The sequence below is a fragment of the Tachypleus tridentatus genome, chromosome 1 (genome assembly GCF_004210375.1).
Source record: "Tachypleus tridentatus isolate NWPU-2018 chromosome 1, ASM421037v1, whole genome shotgun sequence".
NCBI classification, from domain to species: Eukaryota; Metazoa; Arthropoda; class Merostomata; order Xiphosura; family Limulidae; genus Tachypleus; species Tachypleus tridentatus.
This window is the reverse complement of record NC_134825.1, coordinates 8,736,674-8,760,419: the sequence shown is the minus strand read 5'-3', so window position 1 is coordinate 8,760,419 and position 23,746 is coordinate 8,736,674. Positions and strand designations below refer to the sequence as shown.

At 31.0% G+C, this 23,746-nt stretch overlaps 1 protein-coding gene across 4 annotated transcripts in view; it reads right to left on the bottom strand.

The window, feature by feature from the left end:
- Positions 1 to 23,746, bottom strand: part of Uba5 (Ubiquitin-like activating enzyme 5) — a 67,297-nt gene that overhangs the window by 16,361 nt on the left and 27,190 nt on the right. The window lies entirely within an intron of this gene.

The window sequence follows — 23,746 nt, the reverse complement described above, 5'->3', positions numbered from 1 at the left end:
CCTATACATTACTGTCACTGCTTCACACAAAACTACCACTCTTCTACACATTACTGTCACTGTTTCATACATCATTACCACTTCTATACATTACTGTCACTGTTTCATACATCATTAACACTTCTATACATTACTGTCACTGTTTCATACATCATTAACACTTCTATACATTACTGTCATTGTTTCATACATCATTACCACTTCTATACATTACTGTCACTGTTTCATACATCATTACCACTTCTATACCTTACTGTCACTGTTTCATACATCATTACCACTTCTATACCTTACTGTCACTGTTTCATACATCATTACCACTTCTATACCTTACTGTCAGTTTCATACATCATTACCACTTCTGTACTTTACTGTCACTGTTTCATACATCATTACCACTTCTATACATTATTGCCAGTGTTTCCTATATCATTACCACTCTTCTATACATTACTGTCACTGCTACACACATCATTACCACTTCTATACATTACAGTCACTGTTTCACACATCACAACAACTCTCCTATACATTACTGTTACTGTTTCACACATCACAACAACTCTCCTATACATTACTGTCACTGCTTCACACATCACTACCACTCTTCTATACATTACTGTCACTGTTTCATACATCATTACCACTCTTCTATACATTACTGTCACTGTTTCATACATCATTACCACTCTTCTATACATTACTGTCACTGTTTCATACATCATTACCATTCTTCTATACATTACTGTCACTGTTTTATACATCATTAACACTTCAATACATTACTGTCACTGTTTCATACATCATAACCACTTCTATACCTTACTGTCAGTTTCATACATCATTAACACTTCTATACCTTACTGTCAGTTTCATACATCATTACCAATTCTATACTTTACTGTCACTGTTTCATACATCATTACCACTTCTATACCTTACTGTCAGTTTCATACATCATTACCACTTCTATACTTTACTGTCACTGTTTCATACATCATTACCACTTCTATACCTTACTGTCAGTTTCATACATCATTACCACTTCTATACTTTACTGTCACTGTTTCATACATCATTACCAGTTCTATACCTTACTGTCACTGTTTCATACATCAGTACCACTTCTATACATTATTGTCACTGTTTCCTACATCATTACCACACTTCTATACATTACTATTATTGTTTTATACATCACCACCACTCTTCTACACATTACTGTCACTGCTTCACACATCACTACCACTCTTCTATACATTACTGTCACTGTTTCATACATCATTACCACTCTTCTATACATTACTGTCACTGTTTCATACATCATTACCACTCTTATATACATTACTGTCACTGTTTCATACATCATTACCACTATTCTCTACATAACTGTCACTGTTTCATACATCATAACCACTCTTCTATACATTACTGTCACTGTTTCATACATCATAACCACTCTTCTATACATTACTGTCACTGTTTCATACATCATAACCACTCTTCTAAACATTACTGTCACTGTTTCATACATCATTACTACTTTTACACATTACTGTCACTGTTTCACCCATCATTACTACTTCCATACATTACTGTCACTGTTTCACACATCATTAACACTTCCATACATTACTGTCACTGTTTCACACATCATTAACACTTCCATACATTACTGTCACTGTTTCACACATCATTAACACTTCCATATATTACTGTCACTGTTTCACACATCATTAACACTTCTATACATTACTGTCACTGTTTCATACATCATTACCACTTCCATACATTACTATCAGTTTCATACATCATTACCACTTCTATACATTACTATTACTGCTTCATACATCATTACCACTCTAATTCTTCTATACATTACTATTACTGCTTCATACATCATTACCACTCTTCTATACATTACTATTACTGCTTCATACATCATTACCACTCTTCTATACATTACTATTACTGCTTCATACATTATTGCCACTCTTCTATACATTACTATTACTGCTTCATACATCATTACCACTCTTCTATACATTACTATTACTGCTTCATACATCATTACCACTCTTCTATACATTACTATTACTGCTTCATACATCATTACCACTCTTCTATACATTACTGTCACTGTTTTATACATCATTACCACTCTCCTACACATTACTGTCACTGTTTCATACATTATTACCACTTCTATACATTACTGTCACTGTTTCATACATCATTATCATTCTTCCATACATTACTGTCACTGTTTCATACATCATTACCACTCTTCTATACATTATTGTAACTGTTTCACACATCATTACCACTCTTCTATACATTACTGTCACTGTTTCACACATCACTACCACTTCTATACATAACTATCACTGTTTTATACATCATTACCACTCTCCTATACATAACTATTACTGTTTTATACATCATTACCACTTCTATACATTACTGTCACTGTTTTAAACATCATTAACACTTCTATACATTACTGTCACTGTTTCACACATCATTACCGTTTCTATACATTACTGTCACTGTTTCATACATCATTACTAACTTCTATACAGTACTGTCACTGTTTCATACATCATTAACACTTCTATACATTACTGTCACTGTTTCATATATCATTACCACTCTCCTATACATTACTGTCACTGTTTCATACATGATTACCACTCTCCTATACATAACTCTTACTGTTTTATACACCATTACCACTTCTATACATTACTGTCTCTGTTTCAGACATCATTACCACCTTTATACATTACTGTCACTGTTTCACACATCATTAACACTTCTATACATTACTGTCACTGTTTTATACATCATTACCACTTCTATACATTACTGTCACTGTTTTATACATCATTAACACTTCTATACATTACTGTCACTGTTTCATATATCATTACCACTCTCCTATACATTACTGTCACTGTTTCATACATGATTACCACTCTCCTATACATAACTCTTACTGTTTTATACACCATTACCACTTCTATACATTACTGTCTCTGTTTCAGACATCATTACCACCTTTATACATTACTGTCACTGTTTCACACATCATTAACACTTCTATACATTACTGTCACTGTTTTATACATCATTACCACTTATATACATTACTGTCACTGTTTTATACATCATTACCACTTCTATACATCATGTCAGTGTTTCATACATCACTACCATTTCTATGCATAACTGTCACTGTTTCACACGTCACTACCACTTCTATACATTACTGTCACTGTTTCACACATCATTTACACTTCTATAGATTACTGTCACTGTTTCATACATCATTAACTCTTCTATACATTACTGTCACTGTTTCACACATCACTACCACTTCTATACATTACTGTCACTGTTTCATACATCATTTACACTTCTATAGATTACTGTCACTGTTTCATACATCATTAACTCTTCTATACATTACTGTCACTGTTTCATACATCACTACCACTTCTATACATTACTGTCACTGTTTCATACATCACTACGACTTCTATACATTACTGTCACTGTTTCACACATCATTAACACTTCTATACATTACTGTCACTGTTTCACACATAATTAACACTTCAATACATTAGTATCAATGTTTCATACATCATTAACACTTCTATACATCACTGTCACTGTTTCATACATCATTACCACTTCTATACATTACTGTCACTGTTTCATACATCACTACCACTTCTATACATTACTGTCACTGTTTCATACATCATAACCACTCTTCTACACATTACTGTCACTGTTTCAGACATCATTACCACTTCTGTACATTACAGTCACTGTTTCATACATCATAAGCCTCCTCTTCTATACATTACTGTCACTGTTTCATACATCACAACCACTCTTCTACACGTTACTGTCACTGTTTCAGACATCATTACCACTTCTATACATAACTGTCACTGTTTCACACATCATTAACACTTCTATAGATTACAGTCACTGTTTTATACATCATACATTACTGTCACTGTTTCATACATCATTTACACTTCTATACATTACTGTCACTGTTTCATACATCACTACCACTTCTATACATTACTGTCACTGTTTCACACATCATTACCACTTCTATACATAACTGTCACTGTTTCATACATCACTACCACTTCTATACATAACTGTCACTGTTTTATACATCATTAACACTTCTATACATTACTGTCACTGTTTTATACATCATTAACACTTCTATACATTACTGTCACTGTTTTATACATCATTAACACTTCTATACATTACTATTACTGTTTTATACATCATTACCACTCTTCTATACATTACTATTTCTGTTTTATACATCATTACCACTCTCCTATACATTACTATTACTGTTTTATACATCATTACCACTTCTATACATTACTGTCACGGTTTCATACATCATTACCACTCTCCTATACATAACTATTACTGTTTTATACATCATTACCACTTCAATACATTACTGTCACTGTTTCATACATCATTACTACGTCTATACATTACTGTCACTGTTTCATACATCATAACCACTCTTCTACACATAACTGTCACTATTTCAGACATCATAACCACTCTTCTACACATAACTGTCACTATTTCAGACATCATTACCACTTCTATACATGACTGTCACTGTTTTATACATCATTAACACTTCTATACATTACTGTCACTGTTTCACACATCATTTACACTTCTATACATTACTGTCACTGTTTCACACATCATTTACATTTCTATACATTACTGTCACTGTTTCATACATCACTACCACTTCTATACATTACTGTCACTGTTTCACACATCATTAACACTTCGAGACATTACTGTCAATGTTTCATACATCATTACCACTTCTATACATTACTGTCACTGTTTCACACATAATTAACACTTCAATACATTACTATCAATGTTTCATACATCATTAACACTTATATACATTACTGTCATTGTTTCATACATCATTAACACATCTATAGATTACTATTACTGCTTCATACATCATTACCACTCTTCTATACATTACTATTACTGCTTAATACATCATTACCACTCTTCTATACATTACTGTCACTGTTTCACACATCATTACGACTTCTATACATTACTGACACTGTTTCATACATCATTACCACTTCTATACCTTACTGTCAGTTTCATACATCATTACCACTTCTATACTTTACTGTCATTGTTTCATACATCATTACCAGTTCTATACCTTACTGTCACTGTTTCATACATCATTTCCACTGTTTCCTATATCATTACCACTCTTCTATACATTACTGTCACTGCTACACACATCATTACCACTTTTATACATTACAGTCACTGTTTCATACATCATTACCACTTCTATACATTACTGTCACTGTTTCATACATCATTACCACTCTTCTATACATAACTGTCACTGCAACACACATCATTACCACTTTTATACATTATAGTCACTGTTTTATACATCATTACCACTTTATACATCACTGTCACTGTTTTCATACATCATTACTAATTTTCTATATACATTGTCACTGTTTCTATACATCATTACCACTCTTCTATACATTACTGTCACTGTTTCATACATCATTACCACTCTTCTATACATTACTGTCACTGTTTCACACATCATTACCATTCTTCTATACATTACTGTCACTGTTTCATACATCATTACCATTCTTCCATACATTACTGTCACTGTTTTATACATCATTAACACTTCTATACATTACTGTCACTGTTTCATACATCATAACAACTTCTATACCTTACTGTCAGTTTCATACATCATTACCAGTTCTATACCTTACTGTCACTCTTTGATACATCATTACCAGTTCTATTCCTTACTGTCACTGTTTCATACATCAGTACCAGTTCTATTCCTTACTGTCACTGTTTCATACATCAGTACCACTTCTATACATAACTGTCACTGTTTCACACATCATTAACACTTCTATAGATTACAGTCACTGTTTTATACATCATACATTACTGTCACTGTTTCATACATCATTTACACTTGTATAGATTACAGTCACTGTTTTATACATCATACATTACTGTCACTGTTTCATACATCATTAACTCTTCTATACATTACTGTCACTGTTTCATACATCATTAACTCTTCTATACATTACTGTCACTGTTTCATACATCACTACCACTTCTATACATTACTGTCACTGTTTCACACATCATTACCACTTCTATACATAACTGTCACTGTTTCATACATCACTACCACTTCTATACATTACTGTCACTGTTTTATACATCATTAACACTTCTATACATTACTGTCACTGTTTTATACATCATTAACACTTCTATAGATTACAGTCACTGTTTTATACATCATACATTACTGTCACTGTTTCATACATCATTTACACTTCTATAGATTACTGTCACTATTTCATACATCATTTACACTTCTATAGATTACTGTCACTGTTTCATACATCATTAACTCTTCTATACATTACTGTCACTGTTTCACACATCATTACCACTTCTATACATAACTGTCACTGTTTCATACATCACTACCACTTCTATACATAACTGTCACTTTTTCATACATCACTACCATAACTTCTATACATTACTGTCACTGTTTTATACATCATTAACACGTCTATACATTACTGTCACTGTTTTATACATCATTAACACTTCTATACATTACTATTACTGTTTTATACATCATTACCACTCTCCTATACATTACTATTACTGTTTTATACATCATTACCATTCTTCTATACATTACTGTCACTGTTTCATACATCATTACCATTCTTCTATACATTACTGTCACTGTTTTATAAATCATTAACACTTCTATACATTACTGTCACTGTTTTTATACATCATAACCACTTCTATACCTTACTGTCAGTTTTCATACATCATTACCAGTTCTATACCTTACTGTCACTGTTTCATACATCATTACCAGTTCTATTCCTTACTGTCACTGTTTCATACATCAGTACCACTTCTATACATTATTGTCACTGTTTCAGACATCATTACCACTTCTATACATAACTGTCACTGTTTCATACATCATTACCACTTCTATACATAACTGTCACTGTTTCATACATCATTACCACTTCTATACATAACTGTCACTGTTTCACACATCATTAACACTTTTATAGATTACAGTCACTGTTTTATACATCATACATTACTGTCACTGTTTCATACATCATTTACACTTCTATAGATTACTGTCACTGTTTCATACATCATTACCACTTCTATACATAACTGTCACTGTTTCATACATCATTACCACTTCTATACATAACTGTCACTGTTTCATACAAATCATTAACACTTTATAGATTACAGTCACTGTTTTATACATCATACATTACTGTCACTGTTTCATACATCATTTACACTTCTATAGATTACTGTCACTGTTTCATACATCATTAACTCTTCTATACATTACTGTCACTGTTTCATACATCATTACCTAATTTCTATACATTACTGTCACTGTTTCACACATCATTACCACTTCTATACATAACTGTCACTGTTTCATACATCACTACCACTTCTATACATTACTGTCACTGTTTTATACATCATTAACACTTCTATACATTACTGTCACTGTTTTATACATCATTAACACTTCTATAGATTACAGTCACTGTTTTATACATCATACATTACTGTCACTGTTTCATACATCATTTACACTTCTATAGATTACTGTCACTGTTTCATACATCATTTACACTTCTATAGATTACTGTCACTGTTTCATACATCATTAACTCTTCTATACATTACTGTCACTGTTTCACACATCATTACCACTTCTATACATAACTGTCACTGTTTCATACATCACTACCACTTCTATACATTACTGTCACTGTTTTATACATCATTAACACTTCTATACATTACTATTACTGTTTTATACATCATTAACACTTCTATACATTACTATTACTGTTTTATACATCATTACCACTCTCCTATACATTACTATTACTGTTTTATACATCATTACCATTCTTCTATACATTACTGTCACTGTTTCATACATCATTACCATTCTTCTATACATTACTGTCACTGTTTCATACATCATTACCATTCTTCTATACATTACTGTCACTGTTTTATACATCATTAACACTTCTATACATTACTGTCACTGTTTCATACATCATAACCACTTCTATACTTTACTGTCAGTTTCATACATCATTACCAGTTCTATACCTTACTGTCACTGTTTTATACATCATTACCACTTCTATTCCTTACTGTCACTGTTTCATACATCATTACCACTTCTATACATTACTGTCACTGTTTCATACATCATTACTATCACTTCTATACATAACTGTCACTGTTTCATACATCATTACCACTTCTATACATAACTGTCACTGTTTCACACATCATTAACACTTCTATACATAACTGTCACTGTTTCACACATCATTAACACTTCTATAGATTACAGTCACTGTTTTATACATCATACATTACTGTCACTGTTTCATACATCATTTACACTTCTATAGATTACTGTCACTGTTTCATACATCATTAACTCTTCTATACATTACTGTCACTGTTTCATACATCATTTATACTTCTATAGATTACTGTCACTGTTTCATACATCATTAACACTTCTATACATTACTGTCACTGTTTCATACATCATTACCACTTCTATACATAACTGTCACTGTTTCATACATCACTACCAATTCTATACATTACTGTCACTGTTTTATACATCATTAACACTTCTATACATTACCGTCACTGTTTTATACATCATTAACACTTCTATAGATTACAGTCACTGTTTTATACATCATTAACACTTCTATACATTACTATTACTGTTTTATACATCATTAACACTTCTATACATTAGTATTACTGTTTTATACATCATTACCACTTCTATACATTACTATTACTGTTTTATACATCATTACCATTCTTCTACACATTACTGTCACTGTTTCATACATCATTACCATTCTTCTATACATTACTGTCACTGTTTCATACATCATTACCATTCTTCTATACATTACTGTCACTGTTTTATACATCATTAACACTTCTATACATTACTGTCACTGTTTTCATACATCATAACCACTTCTATACATTACTGTCAGTTTCTATACATCATTACCAGTTCTATTACACCTTACTGTCACTGTTTCATACATCATTACCAGTTCTATTCCTTACTGTCACTGTTTCATACATCAGTAACACTTCTATACATTATTGTCACTGTTTCATACATCATTACCACTTCTATACATAACTGTCACTGTTTCATACATCATTACCACTTCTATACATAACTGTCACTGTTTCACACATCATTAACACTTCTATACATAACTGTCACTGTTTCATACATCATTAACACTTCTATAGATTACAGTCACTGTTTTATACATCATACATTACTGTCACTGTTTCATACATCATTTACACTTCTATAGATTACTGTCACTGTTTCATACATCATTAACTCTTCTATACATTACTGTAACTGTTTCATACATCATTTACACTTCTATAGATTACTGTCACTGTTTCATACATCATTAACTCTTCTATACATTACTGTCACTGTTTCATACATCACTACCATTTCTATACATAACTGTCACTGTTTCATACATCACTACCACTTCTATACATTACTGTCACTGTTTTATACATCATTAACACTTCTATACATTACTGTCACTGTTTTATACATCATTAACACTTCTATACATTACTGTCACTGTTTTATACATCATTAACACTTCTATAGATTACAGTCACTGTTTTATACATCATACATTACTGTCACTGTTTCATACATCATTTACACTTCTATAGATTACTGTCACTGTTTCATACATCACTAACTCTTCTATACATTACTGTCACTGTTTCACACATCATTACCACTTCTATACATAACTGTCACTGTTTCATACATCACTACCACTTCTATACATAACTGTCACTGTTTCATACATCACTACCACTTCTATACATTACTGTCACTGTTTTATACATCATTAACACTTCTATACATTACTGTCACTGTTTTATACATCATAAACACTTCTATACATTACTATTACTGTTTTATACATCATTAACACTTCTATACATTAGTATTACTGTTTTATACATCATTACCACTCTCCTATACATTACTATTACTGTTTTATACATCATTACCACTTCTATACATTACTATTACTGTTTTATACATCATTACGACTTCTATACATTACTGTCACTGTTTCATACATCATTAACACTTCTATACATTACTGTCACTGTTTTATACATCATTAACACTTCTATACATTACTGTCACTGTTTTATACATCATTAACACTTCTATACATTACTGTCACTGTTTCATACATCATAACCACTTCTATACCTTACTGTCAGTTTCATACATCATTACCAGTTCTATACCTTACTGTCACTGTTTCATACATCATTACCACTTCTATACATTACTGTCACTGTTTCATACATCATTACCACTTCTATACATTACTGTCACTGTTTCATACATCATTACCACTTCTATACATAACTGTCACTGTTTCATACATCATTACCACTTCTATACATTACTGTCACTGTTTCATACATCATTAACACTTCTATACATTACTGTCACTGTTTTATACATCATACATTACTGTCACTGTTTCATACATCATTTACACTTCTATAGATTACTGTCACTGTTTCATACATCATTAACTCTTCTATACATTACTGTCACTGTTTCATACATCATTACCACTTCTATACATTACTGTCACTGTTTCACACATCATTACCACTTCTATACATAACTGTCACTGTTTCATACATCACTACCACTTCTATACATTACTGTCACTGTTTCATACATCATTACCACTTCTATACATTACTGTCACTGTTTTATACATCATTAACACTTCTATAGATTACAGTCACTGTTTTATACATCATACATTACTGTCACTGTTTCATACATCATTTACACTTCTATACATTACTGTCACTGTTTCATACATCATTTACACTTCTATAGATTACTGTCACTGTTTCATACATCATTTACACTTCTATAGATTACTGTCACTGTTTCATACATCATTAACTCTTCTATACATTACTGTCACTGTTTCACACATCATTACCACTTCTATACATAACTGTCACTGTTTCATACATCACTACCACTTCTATACATAACTGTCACTGTTTCATACATCACTACCACTTCTATACATTACTGTCACTGTTTTATACATCATTAACCCGTCTATACATCATTAACACTTCTATACATTACTATTACTGTTTCTATACATTCACTGTTTTAACATCATTCTATACATTAGTATTACTGTTTTATACATCATTACCACTCTCCTATACATTACTGTTACTGTTTTATACATCATTACCATTCTTCTATACATTACTGTCACTGTTTCATACATCATTACCATTCTTCTATACATTACTGTCACTGTTTCATACATCATTACCATTCTTCTATACATTACTGTCACTGTTTTATACATCATAACCACTTCTATACCTTACTGTCAGTTTCATACATCATTACCAGTTCTATACCTTACTGTCACTGTTTCATACATCATTACCAGTTCTATTCTTACTGTCACTGTTTCATACATCATTACCACTTCTATACATTATTGTCACTGTTTCATACATCATTACACACTTCTATACATAACTGTCACTGTTTCATACATCATTACCACTTCTATACATAACTGTCACTGTTTCACACATCATTAACACTTCTACAGATTACAGTCACTGTTTTATACATCATACATTACTCTCACTGTTTCATACATCATTTACACTTCTATAGATTACTGTCACTGTTTCATACATCATTAACTCTTCTATACATTACTGTAACTGTTTCATACATCATTTACACTTCTATATATTACTGTCACTGTTTCATACATCATTAATTCTTCTATACATTACTGTCACTGTTTCATACATCACTACCACTTCTATACATTACTGTCACTGTTTTATACATCATTAACACTTCTATACATTACTGTCACTGTTTTATACATCATTAACACTTCTATACATTACTGTCACTGTTTTATACATCATTAACACTTCTATAGATTACAGTCACTGTTTTATACATCATACATTACTGTCACTGTTTCATACATCATTTACACTTCTATAGATTACTGTCACTGTTTCATACATCATTAACTCTTTCTATACATTACTGTCACTGTTTCATACATCATTATCACTTCTATACATAACTGTCACTGTTTCATACATCACTACCACTTCTATACATAACTGTCACTGTTTCATACATCACTACCACTTCTATACATTACTGTCACTGTTTTATACATCATTAACACTTCTATACATTACTGTCACTGTTTTATACATCATTAACACTTCTATACATTACTATCAACTGTTTTATACATCATTAACACTTCTATACATTAGTATTACTGTTTTATACATCATTACCACTCTTCTATACATTACTATTACTGTTTTATACATCATTACCACTTCTATACATTACTGTTACTGTTTCTATACATCATTACCACTTCTATACATTACTGTCACTGTTTCATACATCATTAACACTTCTATACATTACTGTCACTGTTTTATACATCATTAACACTTCTATACATTACTGTCACTGTTTTATACATCATTAACACTTCTATACATTACTGTCACTGTTTCATACATCATAACCACTTCTATACCTTACTGTCAGTTTCATACATCATTACCACTTCTATACTTACTGTCACTGTTTCATACATCATTACCAGTTCTATACATTACTGTCACTGTTTCATACATCATTACCACTTCTATACATTATTGTCACTGTTTCATACATCATTACCACTTCTATACATAACTGTCACTGTTTCTATACATCATTACCACTTCTATACATAACTGTCACTGTTTCATACATCATTAACACTTCTATAGATTACAGTCACTGTTTTTATACATCATACATTACTGTCACTGTTTCATACATCATTTACACTTCTATAGATTACTGTCACTGTTTCATACATCATTAACTCTTCTATACATTACTGTCACTGTTTCATACATCACTACCACTTCTATACATTTCTGTCACTGTTTCATACATCATTACACACTTCTATACATTACTGTCACTGTTTCATACATCATTACCACTTCTATACATTACTGTCACTGTTTTATACATCATTAACACTTCTATACATTACTGTCACTGTTTTATACATCATTAACACTTCTATAGATTACAGTCACTGTTTTATACATCATACATTACTGTCACTGTTTCATACATCATTTACACTTCTATACATAACTGTCACTGTTTCATACATCACTACCACTTCTATACATAACTGTCACTGTTTCATACATCATTACCACTTCTATACATTACTGTCACTGTTTTATACATCATTAACACTGTCTATACATCATTAACACTTCTATACATTACTATTACTGTTTTATACATCATTAACACTTCTATACATTAGTATTACTGTTTTATACATCATTACCACTCTCCTATACATTACTATTACTGTTTTATACATCATTACCATATTTCTATACATTACTGTCACTGTTTCATACATCATTACCATTCTTCTATACATTACTGTCACTGTTTCATACATCATTACCATTCTTCTATACATTACTGTCACTGTTTCATACATCATTACCATTCTTCTATACATTACTGTCACTGTTTTATACATCATTAACACTTCTATACATTACTGTCACTGTTTCATACATCATAACCATTTCTATACCTTACTGTCTAAGTTTCTATACATCATTACCAGTTCTATACCTTACTGTCACTGTTTCATACACATTACCAGTTCTATTCTTACTGTCACTGTTTTCACATCAGTACCACTTCTATACATTATTGTCACTGTTTCAGACATCATTACCACTTCTATACATAACTGTCACTGTTTCATACATCATTACCATTTCTATACATAACTCTCACTGTTTCACACATCATTAACACTTCTATAGATTACAGTCACTGTTTTATACATCATACATAACTGTCACTGTTTCATACATCATTTACACTTCTATAGATTACTGTCACTGTTTCATACATCATTAACTCTTCTATACATTACTGTAACTGTTTCATACATCATTTACACTTCTATAGATTACTGTCACTGTTTCATACATCATTAACTCTTCTATACATTACTGTCACTGTTTCATACATCACTACCATTTCTATACATAGCTGTCACTGTTTCATACATCACTACCACTTCTATACATTACTGTCACTGTTTTATACATCATTAACACTTCTATACATTACTGTCACTGTTTTATACATCATTAACACTTCTATACATTACTGTCACTGTTTTATACATCATTAACACTTCTATAGATTACAGTCACTGTTTTATACATCATACATTACTGTCACTGTTTCATACATCATTTACACTTCTATAGATTACTGTCACTGTTTCATACATCATTAACTCTTCTATACATTACTGTCACTGTTTCACACATCATTACCACTTCTATACATAACTGTCACTGTTTCATACATCACTACCACTTCTATACATAACTGTCACTGTTTCATACATCACTACCACTTCTATACATAACTGTCACTGTTTCATACATCACTACCACTTCTATACATTACTGTCACTGTTTTATACATCATTACCACTTCTATACATTACTGTCACTGTTTTATACATCATTAACACGTCTATACATTACTGTCACTGTTTTATACATCATTAACACTTCTATACATTACTATTACTGTTTTATACATCATTAACACTTCTATACATTAGTATTACTGTTTTATACATCATTACCACTCTCCTATACATTACTATTACTGTTTTATACATCATTACCACTTCTATACATTACTGTCACTGTTTCATACATCAATACCACTTCTATACATAACTGTCACTGTTTCACACATCATTAACACTTCTATAGATTACAGTCACTGTTTTATACATCATACATTACTGTCACTGTTTCATACATCATTTACACTTCTATAGATTACTGTCACTGTTTCATACATCATTAACTCTTCTATACATTACTGTCACTGTTTCATACATCACTACCACTTCTATACATTACTGTCACTGTTTCACACATCATTACCACTTCTATACATAACTGTCACTGTTTCATACATCACTACCACTTCTATACATTACTGTCACTGTTTGATACATCATTAACACTTCTATACATTACTGTCACTGTTTTATACATCATTAACACTTCTATAGATTACTGTCACTGTTTCATACATCATTTACACTTCTATAGATTACTGTCACTGTTTCATACATCATTTACACTTCTATAGATTACTGTCACTGTTTCATACATCATTTACACTTCTATAGATTACTGTCACTGTTTCATACATCATTAACTCTTTCTATACATTACTGTCACTGTTTCACACATCATTACCACTTCTATACATAACTGTCACTGTTTCATACATCACTACCACTTCTATACATAACTGTCACTGTTTCATACATCACTACCACTTCTATACATTACTGTCACTGTTTTATACATCATTAACCCGTCTATACATCATTAACACTTCTATACATTACTATTACTGTTTTATACATCATTAACACTTCTATACATTAGTATTACTGTTTTATACATCATACATTACTGTCACTGTTTCATACATCATTTACACTTCTATAGATTACTGTCACTGTTTCATACATCATTTACACTTCTATAGATTACTGTCACTGTTTCATACATCATTAACTCTTCTATACATTACTGTCACTGTTTCACACATCATTACCACTTCTATACATAACTGTCACTGTTTCATACATCACTACCACTTCTATACATAACTGTCACTGTTTCATACATCACTACCACTTCTATACATTACTGTCACTGTTTTATACATCATTAACCCGTCTATACATCATTAACACTTCTATACATTACTATTACTGTTTTATACATCATTAACACTTCTATACATTAGTATTACTGTTTTATACATCATTACCACTCTCCTATACATTACTATTACTGTTTTATACATCATTACCATTATTCTATACATTACTGTCACTGTTTCATACATCATTACCATTCTTCTATACATTACTGTCACTGTTTCATACATCATTACCATTCTTCTATACATTACTGTCACTGTTTTATACATCATTAACACTTCTATACATTACTGTCACTGTTTCATACATCATAACCACTTCTATACCTTACTGTCAGTTTCATACATCATTACCAGTTCTATACCTTACTGTCACTGTTTCATACATCATTACCAGTTCTATTCCTTACTGTCACTGTTTCATACATCAGTACCACTTCTATACATTATTGTCACTGTTTCATACATCATTACCACTTCTATACATAACTGTCACTGTTTCATACATCATTACCACTTCTATACATAACTGTCACTGTTTCACACATCATTAACACTTCTATAGATTACAGTCACTGTTTTATACATCATACATTACTGTCACTGTTTCATACATCATTTACACTTCTATAGATTACTGTCACTGTTTCATACATCATTAACTCTTCTATACATTACTGTAACTGTTTCATACATCATTTACACTTCTATAGATTACTGTCACTGTTTCATACATCATTAACTCTTCTATACATTACTGTCACTGTTTCATACATCACCACCATTTCTATACATAACTGTCACTGTTTCATACATCACTACCACTTCTATACATTACTGTCACTGTTTTATACATCATTAACACTTCTATACATTACTGTCACTGTTTTATACATCATTAACACTTCTATACATTACTGTCACTGTTTTATACATCATTAACACTTCTATACATTACTGTCACTGTTTTATACATCATTAACACTTCTATAGATTACAGTCACTGTTTTATACATCATACATTACTGTCACTGTTTCATACATCATTTACACTTCTATAGATTACTGTCACTGTTTCATACATCATTAACTCTTCTATACATTACTGTCACTCTTTTCACACATCATTATCACTTCTATACATAACTGTCACTGTTTCATACATCACTACCACTTCTATACATAACTGTCACTGTTTCATACATCACTACCACTTCTATACATTACTGTCACTGTTTTATACATCATTAACACGTCTATACATTACTGTCACTGTTTTATACATCATTAACACTTCTATACATTACTATTACTGTTTTATACATCATTAACACTTCTATACATTAGTATTACTGTTTTATACATCATTACCACTCTCCTATACATTACTATTACTGTTTTATACATCATTACCACTTCTATACATTACTGTCACTGTTTCATACATCAGTACCACTTCTATACATTACTGTCACTGTTTCATACACATCATTAACACTTCTATACATTACTGTCACTGTTTTATACATCATTAACACTTCTATACATTACTGTCACTGTTTTATACATCATTAACACTTCTATACATTACTGTCACTGTTTCATACATCATAACCACTTCTATACCTTACTGTCAGTTTCATATACATCATTACCACAGTTCTATACCTTACTGTCACTGTTTGATACATCATTACCAGTTCTATTCCTTACTGTCACTGTTTCATACATCAGTACCACTTCTATACATTATTGTCACTGTTTCAGACATCATTACCACTTCTATACATAACTCTCACTGTTTCACACACATCATTAACACTTCTATAGATTACAGTCACTGTTTTATACATCATACATTACTGTCACTGTTTCATACATCATTTACACTTCTATAGATTACTGTCACTGTTTCATACATCATTATCTCTTCTATACATTACTGTCACTGTTTCATACATCACTACCACTTCTATACATTACTGTCACTGTTTCACACATCATTACCACTTTTTACATAACTGTCACTGTTTCATACATCACTACCACTTCTATACATTACTGTCACTGTTTTATACATCATTAACACTTCTATACATTACTGTCACTGTTTTATACATCATTAACACTTCTATAGATTACAGTCACTGTTTTATACATCATACATTACTGTCACTGTTTCATACATCATTTACACTTCTATAGATTACTGTCACTGTTTCATACATCATTTACACTTCTATAGATTACTGTCACTGTTTCACACATCATTAACACTTCTATAGATTACAGTCACTGTTTTATACATCATACATTACTGTCACTGTTTCATACATCATTTACACTTCTATAGATTACTGTCACTGTTTCATACATCATTAACTCTTCTATACATTACTGTCACTGTTTCATACATCACTACCACTTCTATACATTACTGTCACTGTTTCACACATCATTACCACTTCTATACATAACTGTCACTGTTTCATACATCACTACCACTTCTATACATTACTGTCACTGTTTGATACATCATTAACACTTCTATACATTACTGTCACTGTTTTATACATCATTAACACTTCTATAGATTACTGTCACTGTTTCATACATCATTTACACTTCTATAGATTACTGTCACTGTTTCATACATCATTTACACTTCTATAGATTACTGTCACTGTTTCATACATCATTTACACTTCTATAGATTACTGTCACTGTTTCATACATCATTACCAATTTCTATACATAACTGTCACTGTTTCATACATCACTACCACTTCTATACATTACTGTCACTGTTTTATACATCATTAACACTTCTATACATTACTGTCACTGTTTTATACATCATTAACACTTCTATAGATTACAGTCACTGTTTTATACATCATACATTACTGTCACTGTTTCATACATCATTTACACTTCTATAGATTACTGTCACTGTTTCATACATCATTTACACTTCTATAGATTACTGTCACTGTTTCATACATCATTAACTCTTCTATACATTACTGTCACTGTTTCACACATCATTACCACTTCTATACATAACTGTCACTGTTTCATACATCACTACCACTTCTATACATAACTGTCACTGTTTCATACATCACTACCACTTCTATACATTACTGTCACTGTTTTATACATCATTAACCCGTCTATACATCATTAACACTTCTATACATTACTATTACTGTTTTATACATCATTAACACTTCTATACATTAGTATTACTGTTTTATACATCATTACCACTTCCTATACATTACTATTACTGTTTTATACATCATTACCATTATTCTATACATTACTGTCACTGTTTCATACATCATTACCATTCTTCTATACATTACTGTCACTGTTTCATACATCATTACCATTCTTCTATACATTACTGTCACTGTTTTATACATCATTAACACTTCTATACATTACTGTCACTGTTTCATACATCATAACCACTTCTATACCTTACTGTCAGTTTCTATACATCATTACTCAGTTCTATACCTTACTGTCACTGTTTCATACATCATTACCAGTTCTATTCCTTACTGTCACTGTTTCATACATCAGTACCACTTCTATACATTATTGTCACTGTTTCAGACATCATTACCACTTCTATACATAACTGTCACTGTTTCATACATCATTACCACTTCTATACATAACTGTCACTGTTTCACACATCATTAACACTTCTATAGATTACAGTCACTGTTTTATACATCATACATTACTGTCACTGTTTCATACATCATTTACACTTCTATAGATTACTGTCACTGTTTCATACATCATTAACTCTTCTATACATTACTGTAACTGTTTCATACATCATTTACACTTCTATAGATTACTGTCACTGTTTCATACATCATTAACTCTTCTATACATTACTGTCACTGTTTCATACATCACCACCATTTCTATACATAACTGTCACTGTTTCATACATCACTACCACTTCTATACATTACTGTCACTGTTTTATACATCATTAACACTTCTATACATTACTGTCACTGTTTTATACATCATTAACACTTCTATACATTACTGTCACTGTTTTATACATCATTAACACTTCTATATATTACTGTCACTGTTTTATACATCATTAACACTTCTATAGATTACAGTCACTGTTTTATACATCATACATTACTGTCACTGTTTCATACATCATTTACACTTCTATAGATTACTGTCACTGTTTCATACATCATTAACTCTTCTATACATTACTGTCACTCTTTCACACATCATTATCACTTCTATACATAACTGTCACTGTTTCATACATCACTACCACTTCTATACATAACTGTCACTGTTTCATACATCACTACCACTTCTATACATTACTGTCACTGTTTTATACATCATTAACACGTCTATACATTACTGTCACTGTTTTATACATCATTAACACTTCTATACATTACTATTACTGTTTTATACATCATTAACACTTCTATACATTAGTATTACTGTTTTATACATCATTACCACTCTCCTATACATTACTATTACTGTTTTATACATCATTACCACTTCTATACATTACTGTCACTGTTTCATACATCAGTACCACTTCTATACATTACTGTCACTGTTTCACACATCATTAACACTTCTATACATTACTGTCACTGTTTTATACATCATTAACACTTCTATACATTACTGTCACTGTTTTATACATCATTAACACTTCTATACATTACTGTCACTGTTTCATACATCATAACCACTTCTATACCTTACTGTCAGTTTCATACATCATTACCAGTTCTATACCTTACTGTCACTGTTTGATACATCATTACCAGTTCTATTCCTTACTGTCACTGTTTCATACATCAGTACCACTTCTATACATTATTGTCACTGTTTCAGACATCATTACCACTTCTATACATAACTGTCACTGTTTCATACATCATTAACACTTCTATAGATTACAGTCACTGTTTTATACATCATACATTACTGTCACTGTTTCATACATCATTTACACTTCTATAGATTACTGTCACTGTTTCATACATCATTATCTCTTCTATACATTACTGTCACTGTTTCATACATCACTACCACTTCTATACATTACTGTCACTGTTTCACACATCATTACCACTTTTTACATAACTGTCACTGTTTCATACATCACTACCACTTCTATACATTACTGTCACTGTTTTATACATCATTAACACTTCTATACATTACTGTCACTGTTTTATACATCATTAACACTTCTATAGATTACAGTCACTGTTTTATACATCATACATTACTGTCACTGTTTCATACATCATTTACACTTCTATAGATTACTGTCACTGTTTCATACATCATTTACACTTCTATAGATTACTGTCACTGTTTCATACATCATTAACTCTTCTATACATTACTGTCACTGTTTCACACATCATTACCACTTCTATACATAACTGTCACTGTTTCATACATCACTACCACTTCTATACATTACTGTCACTGTTTTATACATCATTAACACTTCTATACATTACTGTCACTGTTTTATACATCATTAACACTTCTATAGATTACAGTCACTGTTTTATACATCATACATTACTGTCACTGTTTCATACATCATTTACACTTCTATAGATTACTGTCACTGTTTCATACATCATTTACACTTCTATAGATTACTGTCACTGTTTCATACATCATTAACTCTTTCTATACATTACTGTCACTGTTTCACACATCATTACCACTTCTATACATAACTGTCACTGTTTCATACATCACTACCACTTCTATACATAACTGTCACTGTTTCATACATCACTACCACTTCTATACATTACTGTCACTGTTTTATACATCATTAACACGTCTATACATTACTGTCACTGTTTTATACATCATTAACACTTCTATACATTACTATTACTGTTTTATACATCATTAACACTTCTATACATTAGTATTACTGTTTTATACATCATTACCACTCTCCTATAGATTACTATTACTGTTTTATACATCATTACCATTCTTCTATACATTACTGTCACTGTTTCATACATCATTACCATTCTTCTATACATTACTGTCACTGTTTTATACATCATTAACACTTCTATACATTACTGTCACTGTTTCATACATCATAACCACTTCTATACCTTACTGTCAGTTTCATACATCATTACCAGTTCTATACCTTACTGTCACTGTTTCATACATCATTACCAGTTCTATTCCTTACTGTCACTGTTTCATACATCAGTACCACTTCTATACATTATTGTCACTGTTTCAGACATCATTACCACTTCTATACATAACTGTCACTGTTTCATACATCATTACCACTTCTATACATAACTGTCACTGTTTCACACATCATTAACACTTCTATAGATTACAGTCACTGTTTTATACATCATACATTACTGTCACTGTTTCATACATCATTTACACTTCTATAGATTACTGTCACTGTTTCATACATCATTAACTCTTCTATACATTACTGTAACTGTTTCATACATCATTTACACTTCTATAGATTACTGTCACTGTTTCATACATCATTAACTCTTCTATACATTACTGTCACTGTTTCATACATCACTACCATTTCTATACATAACTGTCACTGTTTCATACATCACTACCACTTCTATACATTACTGTCACTGTTTTATACATCATTAACACTTCTATACATTACTGTCACTGTTTTATACATCATTAACACTTCTATACATTACTGTCACTGTTTTATACATCATTAACACTTCTATACATTACTGTCACTGTTTTATACATCATTAACACTTCTATACATTACTGTCACTGTTTTATACATCATTAACACTTCTATAGATTACAGTCACTGTTTTATACATCATACATTACTGTCACTGTTTCATACATCATTTACACTTCTATAGATTACTGTCACTGTTTCATACATCATTAACTCTTCTATACATTACTGTCACTGTTTCACACATCATTATCACTTCTATACATAACTGTCACTGTTTCATACATCACTACCACTTCTATACATAACTGTCACTGTTTCATACATCACTACCACTTCTATACATTACTGTCACTGTTTTATACATCATTAACACGTCTATACATTACTGTCACTGTTTTATACATCATTAACACTTCTATACATTACTATTACTGTTTTATACATCATTAACACTTCTATACATTAGTATTACTGTTTTATACATCATTACCACTCTCCTATACATTACTATTACTGTTTTATACATCATTACCACTTCTATACATTACTGTCACTGTTTCATACATCAGTACCACTTCTATACATTACTGTCACTGTTTCACACATCATTAACACTTCTATACATTACTGTCACTGTTTTATACATCATTAACACTTCTATACATTACTGTCACTGTTTTATACATCATTAACACTTCTATACATTACTGTCACTGTTTCATACATCATAACCACTTCTA